The sequence below is a fragment of the Hyperoodon ampullatus genome, assembly GCF_949752795.1.
Source record: "Hyperoodon ampullatus genome assembly, chromosome: 17".
NCBI lineage: Eukaryota > Metazoa > Chordata > Mammalia > Artiodactyla > Ziphiidae > Hyperoodon > Hyperoodon ampullatus.
The window spans coordinates 22,041,161-22,054,297 of record NC_136930.1 but is presented as its reverse complement, the minus strand read 5'-3'; positions in this window follow the sequence as shown (position 1 = coordinate 22,054,297).

Here is a 13,137-nt window from a genome sequence, read left to right as displayed (position 1 = left end):
TGTTTCTTTGTTTTTGCTTTTATTTAATTAACTGTAGGTTTTCCTGCCCCTCCCAGAAAATAAATCATTTTGGGTAGATGAGGGGAGGGCTGCGACTCCATCATTCCATCAATATTCAAAGCCCAATTTGGGGACCAGTGGTGTGTATTGCTCTAGTGTTTTTGGTGTATAATCTGGTACACCAAAAGGACAAGGTTTAAAGGACAATATCGACCACACTGAATACAGAAAAAAGTTAAAGAGATTAAATGAGCTATTGGATATAATACACAATATTCCAGCAATGGAGAAAAGGACAGTCCAGCACAGAAATACAAGTCCTTGAAGTAGAGAATTCAACAACTGAAATAGGAAAAATAGTTTTCAAAGACACAGTTGATTGAAATTTGTCTAAAATTAAAAGACTAGATTGATCAATTTAAAGGACTGTTGGTATACAAAGACAAATTGATTCAGAATTATAGGAACTGAGACCCATCCCAGGTAAGTCATTGAACTCAAAAAATAAAAAAATGAGTTATTTGGTTCATCTGGTCAAAAAATAAATATCACCCATGAGGGGAGAATATTCAGTTGACTTCATTTCTTTCCCATAGCAATATCAATGGAGGAATGTCTATATATTACTGAAGGAGTAAAAGTGTGACACAAGTTTACTGTATTCATCCAAGTCATATTTCAAGAATAAATACCACAGAGAGGTTTTCTCAAAGAGGAAAGGCCACATGCTACCCGTAAGTTCCTCTGGAGAAAAGGAAAAAAGAAAATCAAATAAACCTGAATCCAGCCAAATATAAACTATATTAAAAGACAAAATTTAACAATGGAACAATTGTGGTAAATGGCTTTAAGATTTAAATTCTTTTAATAAATATTTAACCCACTAATATATGGAAACTAAATAATGAAAGGCTAAATAATAAAAGAAATTTTAATAGATCAGAATGTGAATGTCGTTCATTCATCCAGACAAAGTAAAAATAATTACAAGTATCAAAGATTGAAAAATGATGGAGAGGTGAGATGGGCAGAAATATAAGAATGCTAATCAGTTCCTCTTTCACCAGAGAAAGACAATCAAAGATGTGTGGACTGGAGAAGTATTTTGTAAATGCCATAATAGAGGGATATTGTAAAATCACACACACACATATATATATATATATATATATATATATATTTTTTTTTTTAGCGGTACGCGGGCCTCTCACTGTTGTGGCCTCTCCCGTTACGGAGCACAGGCTCCGGACGCGCAGGCTCAGTGGCCATGGCTCCTGGGCCCAGCCGCTCCGCGGCATGTGGGATCTTCCCGGACCGGGGCACGAACCCGTGTCCCCTGCATCGGCAGGCAGACTCTCAACCACTGCGCCACCAGGGAAGCCCCACGTATATTTTTAATAAAACATATTAATCTGCAGAGACTAGTAATTTCCTCAATTTTTTTGTTAAATTCAAATAAAATTTAATTTTTTAATGTTTATATTAGATAATCTCATTGTTTTAGAGTTATTTCTATATTTTTATATATTTATATATGTTATTCCATGTTTACATCTATGTGTGTAAACATATATTTATGTATATATACATGCATATGTGTGTGTGTATATATATATATGCATATATTCTATAGGAGAGCAAAGTTTGTCACCCCAAAGTGTGTCTCTTTGTCATGCAAATTATTTTGAGCTGAAAGCAATCAAGGCCCAAAAGACTCAGGGAGAACCTTTGACCTTTCCCCTAATTGCCTAAAGAATGTAGATAGATAATCTCTTCCAGGTAGGGAGCTATCCATAGATAATTATAGCATGAACTAAGTGTGTAATTATAGTATGGCAAAGTCTGTTAAAATTCTTCTTTGTGTCTTATGGTCTCTGAATGGCCCAGGAAACATTTGTTACCAAACAATGGCTTTTCCGTCTTCATGTCAATTGCCTTCCTCTCTTTTGAAGTCCCAAATCACTATCCCCAATATCCTCTTTTGTCTTTAGCTGAAATGGTATTTAAGGTGAGTGTTTCAGTCAGTTTGGCAAGTTACTCAGTTTGCCTGGGTCTGTCCCATGTATACATGTTATTAAACTTTAGTTTGATATTCTCCTGTTAATCTGTCTCATGCCAATTTAATTCTTAGAGCAGCCAGAAGAACCTAGAAAAGCAGAGAAAAATTTCTTCTTCCCCGAAATTCTTAAGAATTTGATTCACATATTAATTTGAATTATTGGGGCAGAAGGAAACTTCTTCCTCCCTGAATACACACACTTCCATACACACACACACACACACCCCAAATATTAATACTGAGAAATGCCCTTGGCAGTAGCCCAATCATCTGCCTTCCACAAGAAATGTGTGCACCAAGGTCTTGTCAACATATATAGGTTCCCAATGCATGGGGCAGACTTACCAGAAATTTCACTGTCTGGTCCTTTATTTCTTTATTAGAAAACTTTTGACCCTGTATCTGGAAGGTCTTTCAGATTCATTTGTCTTTACCAAAACCCTTTAACTTTCCCCAGGAGTCCTTTGTGACTAAGAAGTCTGACCAAACCCAGTGAACTCCAATAAAATCTCATGGTCCTGGTCTCTCTGGCCACAGTTGATTGGTTTAAGGGGGAACATCTACTCAAGCTTGAACAATGCACCTGTCTACAGGAACCTGGATATTTTATTGTGCTCTTCCAGTTTTAGTGGCTGGAAACTTGAATGTAATAAAACAATTGTGAAGTCTTATTTTCCACCATGGTGTATGGAGAGTTGAGAAAACTAGAGGGCCAGCAAGGGGAAAGAATGAAGCAAATGCTGTGGAGGAACAGACACAGAGGTGCCTGATACTGTCTCAGTGTGCTCTTGTGTCTCAGTCTCTGGATTTTATGTGTACCTCTGTTCTCTTAGAATAAACCCCTCTTTCTATCTGAGTTCACTTGAGACAGTTTCTTCTGCCCAAATAATCCAAATTTCTATGTGCATTAAATTCTTAAGAAAGAGAAACATAAAAGAAACTTTTATAGCATTTAAAATAAAGTAGTGGGATTTATGATAAAAAACATCAGCAATTTAAATTCTTGCTATATTCTAAAACCAAGTTATTATTTGAGAACCATTTAGTTTTTCAATAAATATTTATTGAGTTTAGGTACTTGAACAAAATATACAAAATCCTTTCACTCAAGGAACTCCTCCATTTTGGTGGAGGCATATAGTCTTCTAGTCTCTGGATAAAATTGAAACATATAATAATTTGGGAAATAAATGGGTTCACTTAGGAGTAATCAATTCAATCTTTTCTAAAATACAGAGAATTTTACATCAAGACATTAAAATAACTCTCAATACAGTAAGAGAAATTCTGCATATTTTGGAGTTGTAAGATAGACTTGATATAACAAAACAGTAAAAAATATTTCTGACACCTATATTTTAATGAGGTTACTTAATGAAGGAAATTCTGCTTTTAGCTTTCAGCTTTTGATAACACGTAGGTAAAGAGAAGCTGCTTGAAAAACTTCATTTTGAGGTAGCTAAGCAAAAAATGTGTTAAATAAATATTTGTTGCATGAATGAATAAAAGTTTCTGGTCTTAAGGAGCTAACACCAAACTTAGGGGGGACATCTCCTTATTTTCAACCTTTCAAACTCTGTCAAAAAATGTAGATTCAACTTACGAATTCTCTCTTCAGCTGTGCCTAGTAATGTAATATCAATTTAGGTTTTCTCAATGAAAGATCTCCTTATTTAGAATTTCTAATAAATCATATTTTTACTCTTCTTTTTCTTCATTTATGCTCATTTTGATTTCACAATTTTTGCTCTTTTTCATAGATGTTATTCCTTGATTTATCTCTTTGAGGACCATCAACATATTTAAAGTTCTTTCCAAGTTTCATTTGATATCAATATTTCTCCTAAAGTTTAATTTTGTTATTTGTCTTTCTAGAGGATTTTCAGTTGCCCAGGGCTCCCAGAAAATTTTCTGGTCTTGAATTTGGAGCTCAGGCCCCTTAACCAAGGTGATATGAGATATAATGCAGGTACCATCACTAAGTCAGAGGATATCCTCACCCACTATCTGGTTTGAGATTATACTTTTCTACCTCCTTTATTATGCAACTTTCCAAAACTGTACCTGATCCTCAGTTACATTAGGCAACACTGGCTCCTGACTCTTGCCATTTTCCTGAACAATAAAATCTCCAGGTTGCTTCAACAAGCTTCCAGATCTGGAGTCCACTATGCACATGGCTTCAGTCCCACTTAATTTGTTTCTGTTTTGTTTCTGGCCAACAGACATCTTTATCTTTTGTTTGAGCATGGCTAATTTTTTTTAAAAAGCTTCTCCTCTGATGTTTTATCTATCATTCTATATATCTGGAGTGGAAGGAGCATCAAAGGGTAAACCCTTGATGCTATCTTGACTGAAGTTGCAAAGTAAAGTTTTAAATCATTTTTCCAGACTTAATCCAGGTGGAAAAAAAGGTGTAATTTTGGACAGTGGGACCATTCCCCTTGAAGTTACAGCATATGTAACTGAACTGAAATTAAGAGACAAATACAAAAACACATGTTCTGAAATGTCCTCTCACCTGCAATAATGTAGCCAAGGCCATTTGTATGATTAGGCCATTTCTAAACAATTGATCTGGTAGAACCCCAGAGGATCAGGCCTCTCAATAGAGTTCCTGGCACAAGCAAGAAAATAATTATTTATTCATACACTGTTGCAGCGGACAGAATGTAGAAATCATTAATTTCTTTATTTTACAAACTAATTACAAGAAAAAATTGCTCAGTGGCAAACTATTAGTTAGAGGTAGAAATGAAATTAAGTTTTAGGCTAACAGATCATTGTTCTTTTCACTGCACCATGCAGTTTTATTTATTTCTCTTTCTTATAAAAATGCAGTGAATGTTGAGTATTTTGTGAGATTTCTGGAAAATGCTATATTATCCTCCTGGGCTGAAATTTATTCAAGCCATACCAATTTGTTGGTGTTGATGAAAATGTTGTATTTGTGCTGAGTGTACCTTATTTTTCAGACAAGTAAAGATAGTGCTGATGATATCAACCGTGTTCTTTTTTAATTTTTTTACATCTTTATTGGAGTATAATTCCTTTACAATGTTGTGTTAGTTTCTGCTGTACAACAAAGTAAGTCAGTTATATGTATACATATGTCCCCATATCCCCTCCCTCTTGAGCCTCCCTCCTACCCTCCCTATCCCAACCCTCTAGGTCACAAAGCACCAAGCTGATCTCCCTGTGCTATGCAGCAGCTTCCCACTAGCTATCTATTTTACATTTCAACCTGTTCTTTTATTCAATTAATTTCAATTCAAGCTCATTGAGTGAATTTACATTTGTGAGATTTAAAGTTTTCAGAGTATTGTTCTTCAAAAACTCAAAAATATTTTCCAGTTGCAATTTGTTATAATTGTTTAGCATCCAGTTTTCAGTCTTTTAGAATTGTATAACTTTATGTAACTCATGCATTCATTTTTTTCATTTCCAATATATGTTGAGTGCTTATTATGGGTGAAGCATTTTCTAGGTGTTTGAAATGTAAAATGAACAACACAGACATGTTTCCTGAACTCATAGAACTGACACTTCAGTGGAAGAAATAGAAAATAAAAAGAAATTACAAGATGAATAAAAATTAAAACTATTATAAGTATTATGAAGGAATGACACTAGGTATTGTGTGGGGATAATCAGATGATTTCACTAAATCAGAAATTCAGAGAAGGATTCTCTGGGGAGAGAATCTGAAGTTCGAGAAGAAGCAAATTCTTCTGAGGAGAGGAAGAAAGAACATTCCCAACAGAGAACAGGATGTGGAAAGAGCCTATGGAAAGGGGATCCATGAGTTCTTTAGTATACTAAAATAAGCCAATAAGGCTGGAGAGTTTTCAGCAAGGGGAAGAGTGGACCAAGTTGAGACTGGAAGAATAGACAGGGCTAGGTTCTGCATGACCTTACAAATTAAGGACTTTGGACTTTATCTTTAGAACAATAGGAAGGGCTTAGAATATTCAAAAGTCATTCTGGCTGCAGGATGAAAATGGCCCATAGATGGTGCAGATAAAAAAGTATCTGAGCTATTGTACACCAGGCAAGAGATAACAGTAACCTGAATGAGACGATGGGGGTAAGCATGGTGGGAAGCAAATGAATGAATGGAGGGAAGTGAATGAGGTATTTAGAAAAGAAAACTGACAGATGATGCAAAGAAGGTGACTATATAATGACATCCTTCACAGCAATAGAACCATGGAAAAGGATCTGGTTTCAAGGAGGTCAGCTTTCCAACGGTGTCTTACTAATGTGAAGTTCTTTAAAGATATATGACAAAAATGCCAGGTAGTTGATTGGATATATAGGCTTAGAACTCAGAGGATAGTACTAGACTAAAGAGGTAATTTTGTGAGTTACTTTCATATGGTGCTGGGAGTGGATTAGATCATCCAGGGAAAAAGTACAGGGTGAGAAAAGAAGGTCAGGCCTATGACTTGACCTACCAAATTTAGTGTTTAGGTAAAAGATGAGAAATCAACAGAAGAGATTTGAATTAGCTGCAAGCATGAAAGAAGGGAATTAAGAAGAGTGCCATGTGACATGGTCTTGTGAAGAGAGTGCTACAAGGAGAGTGTATTCTACAGTGCTGATTGCTATTTAGAGTTCAAAAAAGAAGAAAATTGAAAATCTCCTTTGGATTTTCTGACCTCCTTGTGACCTTAGTGAGAGTAGTCTTGTGTACATAAAGAGGATGGGAGCCAGATTAGAAAAAGTGGTCAAGAAAGTAAGTGGGGAAATGTACAAAGTAAGTGGGAATGTGTTGCAGGAGAAGGAAATATCACATCCTGGGACCCATGTGAGTCCCCAGGACAGACCTCCAAGTGAGAGTCCTTGGCTTCACGCAGGAAAGATTTCAAGAGCAATCCAAAGTAAAGTGAAAGCAAGTTTATTTAGAGAGATACACATTCCACAGGTAAAATGCAGACCATGTAAGAAAGTGAGATTGACCCCAGAGCATGGGATTGTTGGTGTCTATGGGTTGAATAATTTCATACGCTAACAAACAGGAAGAATATTCTTGCTATTTCTGGTAAGGGTGGGGATTTCCAGGAATTGGGCCACTGCCCACTTTTGCCCAGATTTGGGGGAACTGATCAATCATTTAATTCTACAGGCATCCAGGAAAAGGATAAATGTAATTTATTAATACTTTGTTTAAGATAGTATTATTTATTCACAATTCTTCCTTCCCTATCCTTGCTATAGCTTTTCTAAGGACAGAGCATGCTTTCCTATGCTATTGATTTTAGGGCTTCAGGTGACTCGCTTTGATAAATGGCATGTGCTCAGATGTGATAGAGTGCTAGTTCTGAGAGGACACCTTAAGATTCATTGCAAATGTCCACTTGAGATTGTGCTCAGTACTCCGCACAAGAGTAACAAGAGCATCACCCATATAGATGCTCTAGAATAAGAATATAGGCACAGAAGGTTTAACCTACCCCACAGTCCGGAGCTAATCCCTTGCAAATGTAACCAACCCACAGCCAATCTGTAATCAACTTGTAGACTGTGAGTGGGAATTGTTTTATATCATTATTGATGCAGTGACTGGACAAATCACTGCCTGTTGATTATTTCACTCTGAGTTTATGAAGAGATAATCTATGGAGTTTAGGGTTGCCTTAAAAATTCTTTTAGAAAAAATAATCCAAATGCCTTCACCCAAGCATAAAAGCCAAGAGAATAGACTTAGTCTCTTCTGTTCTGCCCTATAGTATGAATTTCAGGAAGGTAGATATGAGGGAAATATCTCAGGAGTTTGGTGACATTAATGGCAAAAGAAAATTGCTAAAATGAAAAGTTCCTTCTAAGAACATCAGTGTATTCTAATCTTATATTCATATTAAACAAATTGGAAAATGAAAAGAATCACTTAAGCTGGAAACAGTTTTGTTATTTTCTTAAGCAACTATCTAATCATGCATACTAAAATATAGCCGCAGTTTTAATCAAGCATTGGTCACATGACTTCACCAAAATTCTTACCTACTCATGAATGAAGACAAAAAATATGTCACTAGGGGCTTCCCTGGTGGTGCAGTGGTTGAGAATCTGCTTGCTAATGCAGGGGACACGGGTTTGAGCCCTGGTCTTGGAGGATCCCACATGCCGCGGGGCAACTAGGCCTGTGAGCCACAACTACTGAACCTGCGCATCTGGAGCCTGTGCGTCTGGAGCCTGTGCTCCGAAACAAGAGAGGCCGCGATAGTGAGAGGGCCGCGCACCACGATGAAGAGTGGCCCCCGCTTGCCACAACTAGAGAAAGCCCTCACACAGAAACGAAGACCCAACACAGCAAAAAAAAAAAAAAAAAAATCAATAATTAATTAATAAACTCCTACCCCCAACATCTTCTTTAAAGAAAAAAAAAAGTCACTAAAAGAAGGTTTCAAAAAGTGTCCACACTAAAGATTTTAAAATTAAAATATAACACTGAATCTTGGTTCAGGTAGGCACTGTATGACTATAAATGAAATATTTTTTTATTTGTGATGATAATCACCTCTTGTCAGTTTTCCTCCAAAACTTATTATACACTTTTATTATCATTTATTTTAATTTATATTATTATTTTCTATAGTCTCAACTTCTATCTTTGTCTTTATCCACATTTCGTATATTTCAAGAAGAAGTTTTGTTTTTTCAGTGTTTTTATTTGCTTGTTTTTGTTTATTATCCATAATTGACAACTCTTACTGGATTGCAAATGTAAATTGAATCTCTTCAAGTCTCCAGCAAATGTCTTACTGGTGCTGGTCTATCCTTGGGCTACCATAGTCGGGAAATAATTTATCACCATATGATTTCTAGGTTGTAGAAAACAAACAAACAAATAAGTAATAAATAATACAGAGAATTAGCAGCCACAGTTTGAAATAATTTGGTAGTGTAGCTTTTAATAGAGGTACTTGTTTAAGAAATGAGAACATACCATCTCATCATAGATTGTCTATTTGGCTAGGTATTAGAACTGAGGAGAAATGTACCTAAAAATTCCCTTTTAAGTTTGTTTTTGAGGAAGAAAAAAAAGACAACACTACAGAAGGGAAACTGTCTATGCCTTTTTTAATCTATACATTTCACCACTTTACTATGTTATTTTTTATTATTCTACAATGTGGCCCATTTCCACAAAAAGAGAACAAAAACAATGGTGAAATAACATATGCACTGTGAGTTTGGTTAGAAAATGGCTAAAATTCCTTCACACTCCTGTTTTATCATCTCCAAAATGGGGCTAGAATTGCTTCTTTGGTAAATCATTGTGAGGACTTAATAAGAAGAAAACATCTAAGATGGAGTCTGAAACATAGCAGGCCTCACAGATTGTGGCTGCTTTTATTTACATAATTTTACTTGAATTATTATTAAAAATGAGAGCACAATCAGACACATATGTTTGCAGAAACAAGTTATTAACTGCTTGAAAAAAAGAATTCTGTAGTTAAAGGAGCTATTTAATGTTGAATTGGATCAACAGTGATAGAAATATGCTTAGCAATAAGTGACATTATTGCTGTTAGGATGACTACTGCTCTGTGAGAAACACAAGTTTCTGCAGAATTGTGATGGAAATTCCAAATCATCACAACCTCAATAAACTACATCTAATGTTTACTTTATGTTTTACATGTAACTGAAGCCAAAAGCTATAATATATAGTGTTATAATGTTAGTAGTACTGGGCATATTTTGACAGTCACAACATTCAATGTTCAGACCATTCCAAGTGGTAGAATCTGGACAGAGTTTATTATTAAGGAATAAAGAATGAAAAATTTGTAAAAGAAGATTCCCTGTTGAATAAACTGGACTGAGCATTTCATTTATTTCTGCTTCCCTTTGAACTTTCGCTAAAACAACAGTAAAGAATACAAAGGCTGAAACCCACAAAGACAAAGGATAAAAATTAAAAAAAAAAGAAAAGAAAAAAACAGACAAGGTGGATGAGGGATTCCACAAATTCTGGAAAAATGGATAGTTTGTACTCTCTTTTGATTAGAGACTCTCATTCATAGCTTTATGTAGAGTAATTAAATTACATGGACTTTTTTTTTAATTGTATGAAAAGAGTGTGTATATGTGTATGTGAGAAAGAGAGAAGGAGTGTGTGTATGTGTTGTGTGCTGGTTACCCAAAGAAATAGAGTGGTAGTCAAAAGTGTAATTTTATTTCTTTTTTTGGTTATACTCAAGATACCGTAACTCAATAAATAATTGTTGCTAATAAAACCCACAGAAAATTAGGAGTTGCATCACTAGGCATGTTAATTCTTTTCACAATGAAACTTTATTGGATAATGTATTTCTAAATTTCTCTGAGAAGCTAGATGTCTATATAAGTCATGGCAATGTTAAAGTGTATATTACTTATGATGTAACAAATGAGGCAATTAATTTGGATTTGTTTCTACAGGATAAGCCATTTTATATTTCTGTACTTTTTGTGGCAGATTAGTTTTGATTATGGTAGATTATTATATTCTTTCTGAGTCATTAAGAGCTATTACTGACATGTACCAAACTGTGTTTTGAAGCATTGCCATTATGTTTAAAACATATAATTTGTAGATAAAAGCAAAAGCATGAAGCCTGTCAAATATTCTTTTATTTCATATTGGAAAGAGTAAGAAAATTTTTCACTTCAATGTTGAATTATTACAAGGTAGGGAAATCAGTGTAAAAATTTATATTTAAAATAGAAAATGTTATTTCAATATTTGCAAGGGAACTGTGATAAAGTTTACTAATGCTTTTAAAATCTGATTATTCTCTCCTTCCTGACAGCACAGGAAGAATCTGCTTCCCAGATGCTTTTGCAGTTAAGCAGGGCCATGTGACTCGTTCTAGCCAGTGGGATATAAGTGAAATTAATGCATCTTATTATCAGCTGAAGCTTTTAAGAGCAAGTATGCCACTTCCATCATCTCTCTTGCCCTTTGGCAGTGCCCATGAAGGCCATTTATTTAAATGATCATGCTTAAAAGCAGCTCTGGAAAGACATTTGACTGACATCAGGCTTTGTGTGTGAGAGAAATAAATTTTATTGTTTAAGATATTTTTGCTGCAGCTAGTGGTTAAAATAGGAATGTTTCATTATGCAAAATCTATGTATAGATTTTAATTTTATTAAACAGAAATATATTTTCATAGAACAGAGATATTTACTATTTAAAAATACTCCAAGGTACATGTACCTTTAATCAAAAAAATTGTTAAGTGTAAATAAGCACCACTTAATTCACATGATTTTAACTTATTAATCAGATCATAAAGTTATATGATTAAAAATTAAGAGGTTATGGGTATGAATTTTACTCTTTATTGTTCAGTAATAGAGCTGTGTGTGTGTGCGTTTCTGTGTGTGTAGAAAGGCAAATACTTATATGTAGCAAGATATTTTGAGCCATTAAATTAGGTCATATACATGAGGAAAAGTTATAAGCTGAAAAGTACCATAAAATATAAAGAAATTAGTAGCATAAACACCATGATTATCATCACCATTAAAATCTTGCTACATTAAGAGTCTCAGGGCTGGTCATGCACTTAGGAGGGGTCTACATATATTTCTCCACTGGATGGTATAATAAGCTAGTTATTTAGTCAATCAACTAATGTTTGTGCTACATGGTACTGAGCAACCTATTTAACTGATTTGCATGTTAATTGACAGTTCATTACCTTGACTGATATAGTAAGTTGTTTTGGTTTCATGCAGAATCTTAGACAGTTACAAATTATTGTCTAAGAAGTTAAGCCCAAGCTCCAAACGCCAAGTTGGACACTCTGATGCAGAACTCAGTCTCACCAGAGGGGACATTCAAAGATACCAAGTAGACTGGCAACGGCTTTGCCCAGAGCATTGGCCATGTGTATATGTGAGTATATGTGTGTGTGTGTGTGCACACGCATAGCACACGTGTGCCCTCCCCACAGTTTTTCATATAGCATTTTTAAAACATCCTGTTCTCACCAGACCTATTTGTCTCATCAGATACATCTAAATAATTTAGGCTAAAATTAAATTCTGCTGTGGGATTATCTTTTTGTTTGTTTGTTGTAGAGAAACAGTAGTCCTTGTATCTCCTATAATTTTATCTCATCTATTCCTTTTTTTTCCTTAGGTGCATGCTCCACCAATTATCACCTCTCTCTTCTGAAGCTTCAACTTCTTTCCCTCAACTACCTCCCTTATAGCTTCATGAAGTCCTCAGGTCTCCCAAATATCTTCCATCCACTGAATATACATATATATGTGCATAAATTAGATTTGTTTTCTATTTCCTTTTGTATTATCCTGCAATTTTGATGTTAGGGACATACGAGCTTTATAAAATGAATTGAGGATCTTTCCCTCTTTTTCTATTCTCAAAAATGGTATATATCATATAGTAGTTATCTGTTTCTTGGAGTGTTGGAAAGATGTATTTAAAATCTGCTGGGCTTAGTATATCTTTTTGTGCAGGAAAAGAAGATTGATTACTAATCATTTCTTTAATGGTTACTGGTTTATTAAGGCATTTCATTTCTTATCTTGTAAATATTAGTAAAATATATTTTTCCTAAAAATTGACCATTTCATCTTGGTTTCAAAATTATTAGGATAATCATATATGTTTCAAATTTTAAAATATCATTTGTATCTGTAGATACATCTAGTTTTCTGTTCCTGTTATTATTTATTTATGACTTTTCTCTTTCCAATTGGCAAGTTTTTCCAGGTATTTATTTTATTAGGTTTTTTTCTTCCAAAGAAAATGTTTGTTTTTGCTGATCCTCTCTATTTATTTTCTATTTCATTAATATATCTTCTCATTTTATTGTTGATATTTCTTTATTTCCTCTTTATTTAGGTTTATGATATTCTAATCTGGCTAGTATGACAGTGACTTCAAGATTTTAATAAACTCACTGAATTTTGCAGAAGGGAAAATTGTCAATTTTAGGGCATGGATTCTGACCTTCTGAATTCAAGGCCAGGACACTGGCTATTAGACCCACAGCTTCCATCAGAAAGAAAAAAAAAAGAACAAAACAGTTCAGTGCTGTAAGCTATCT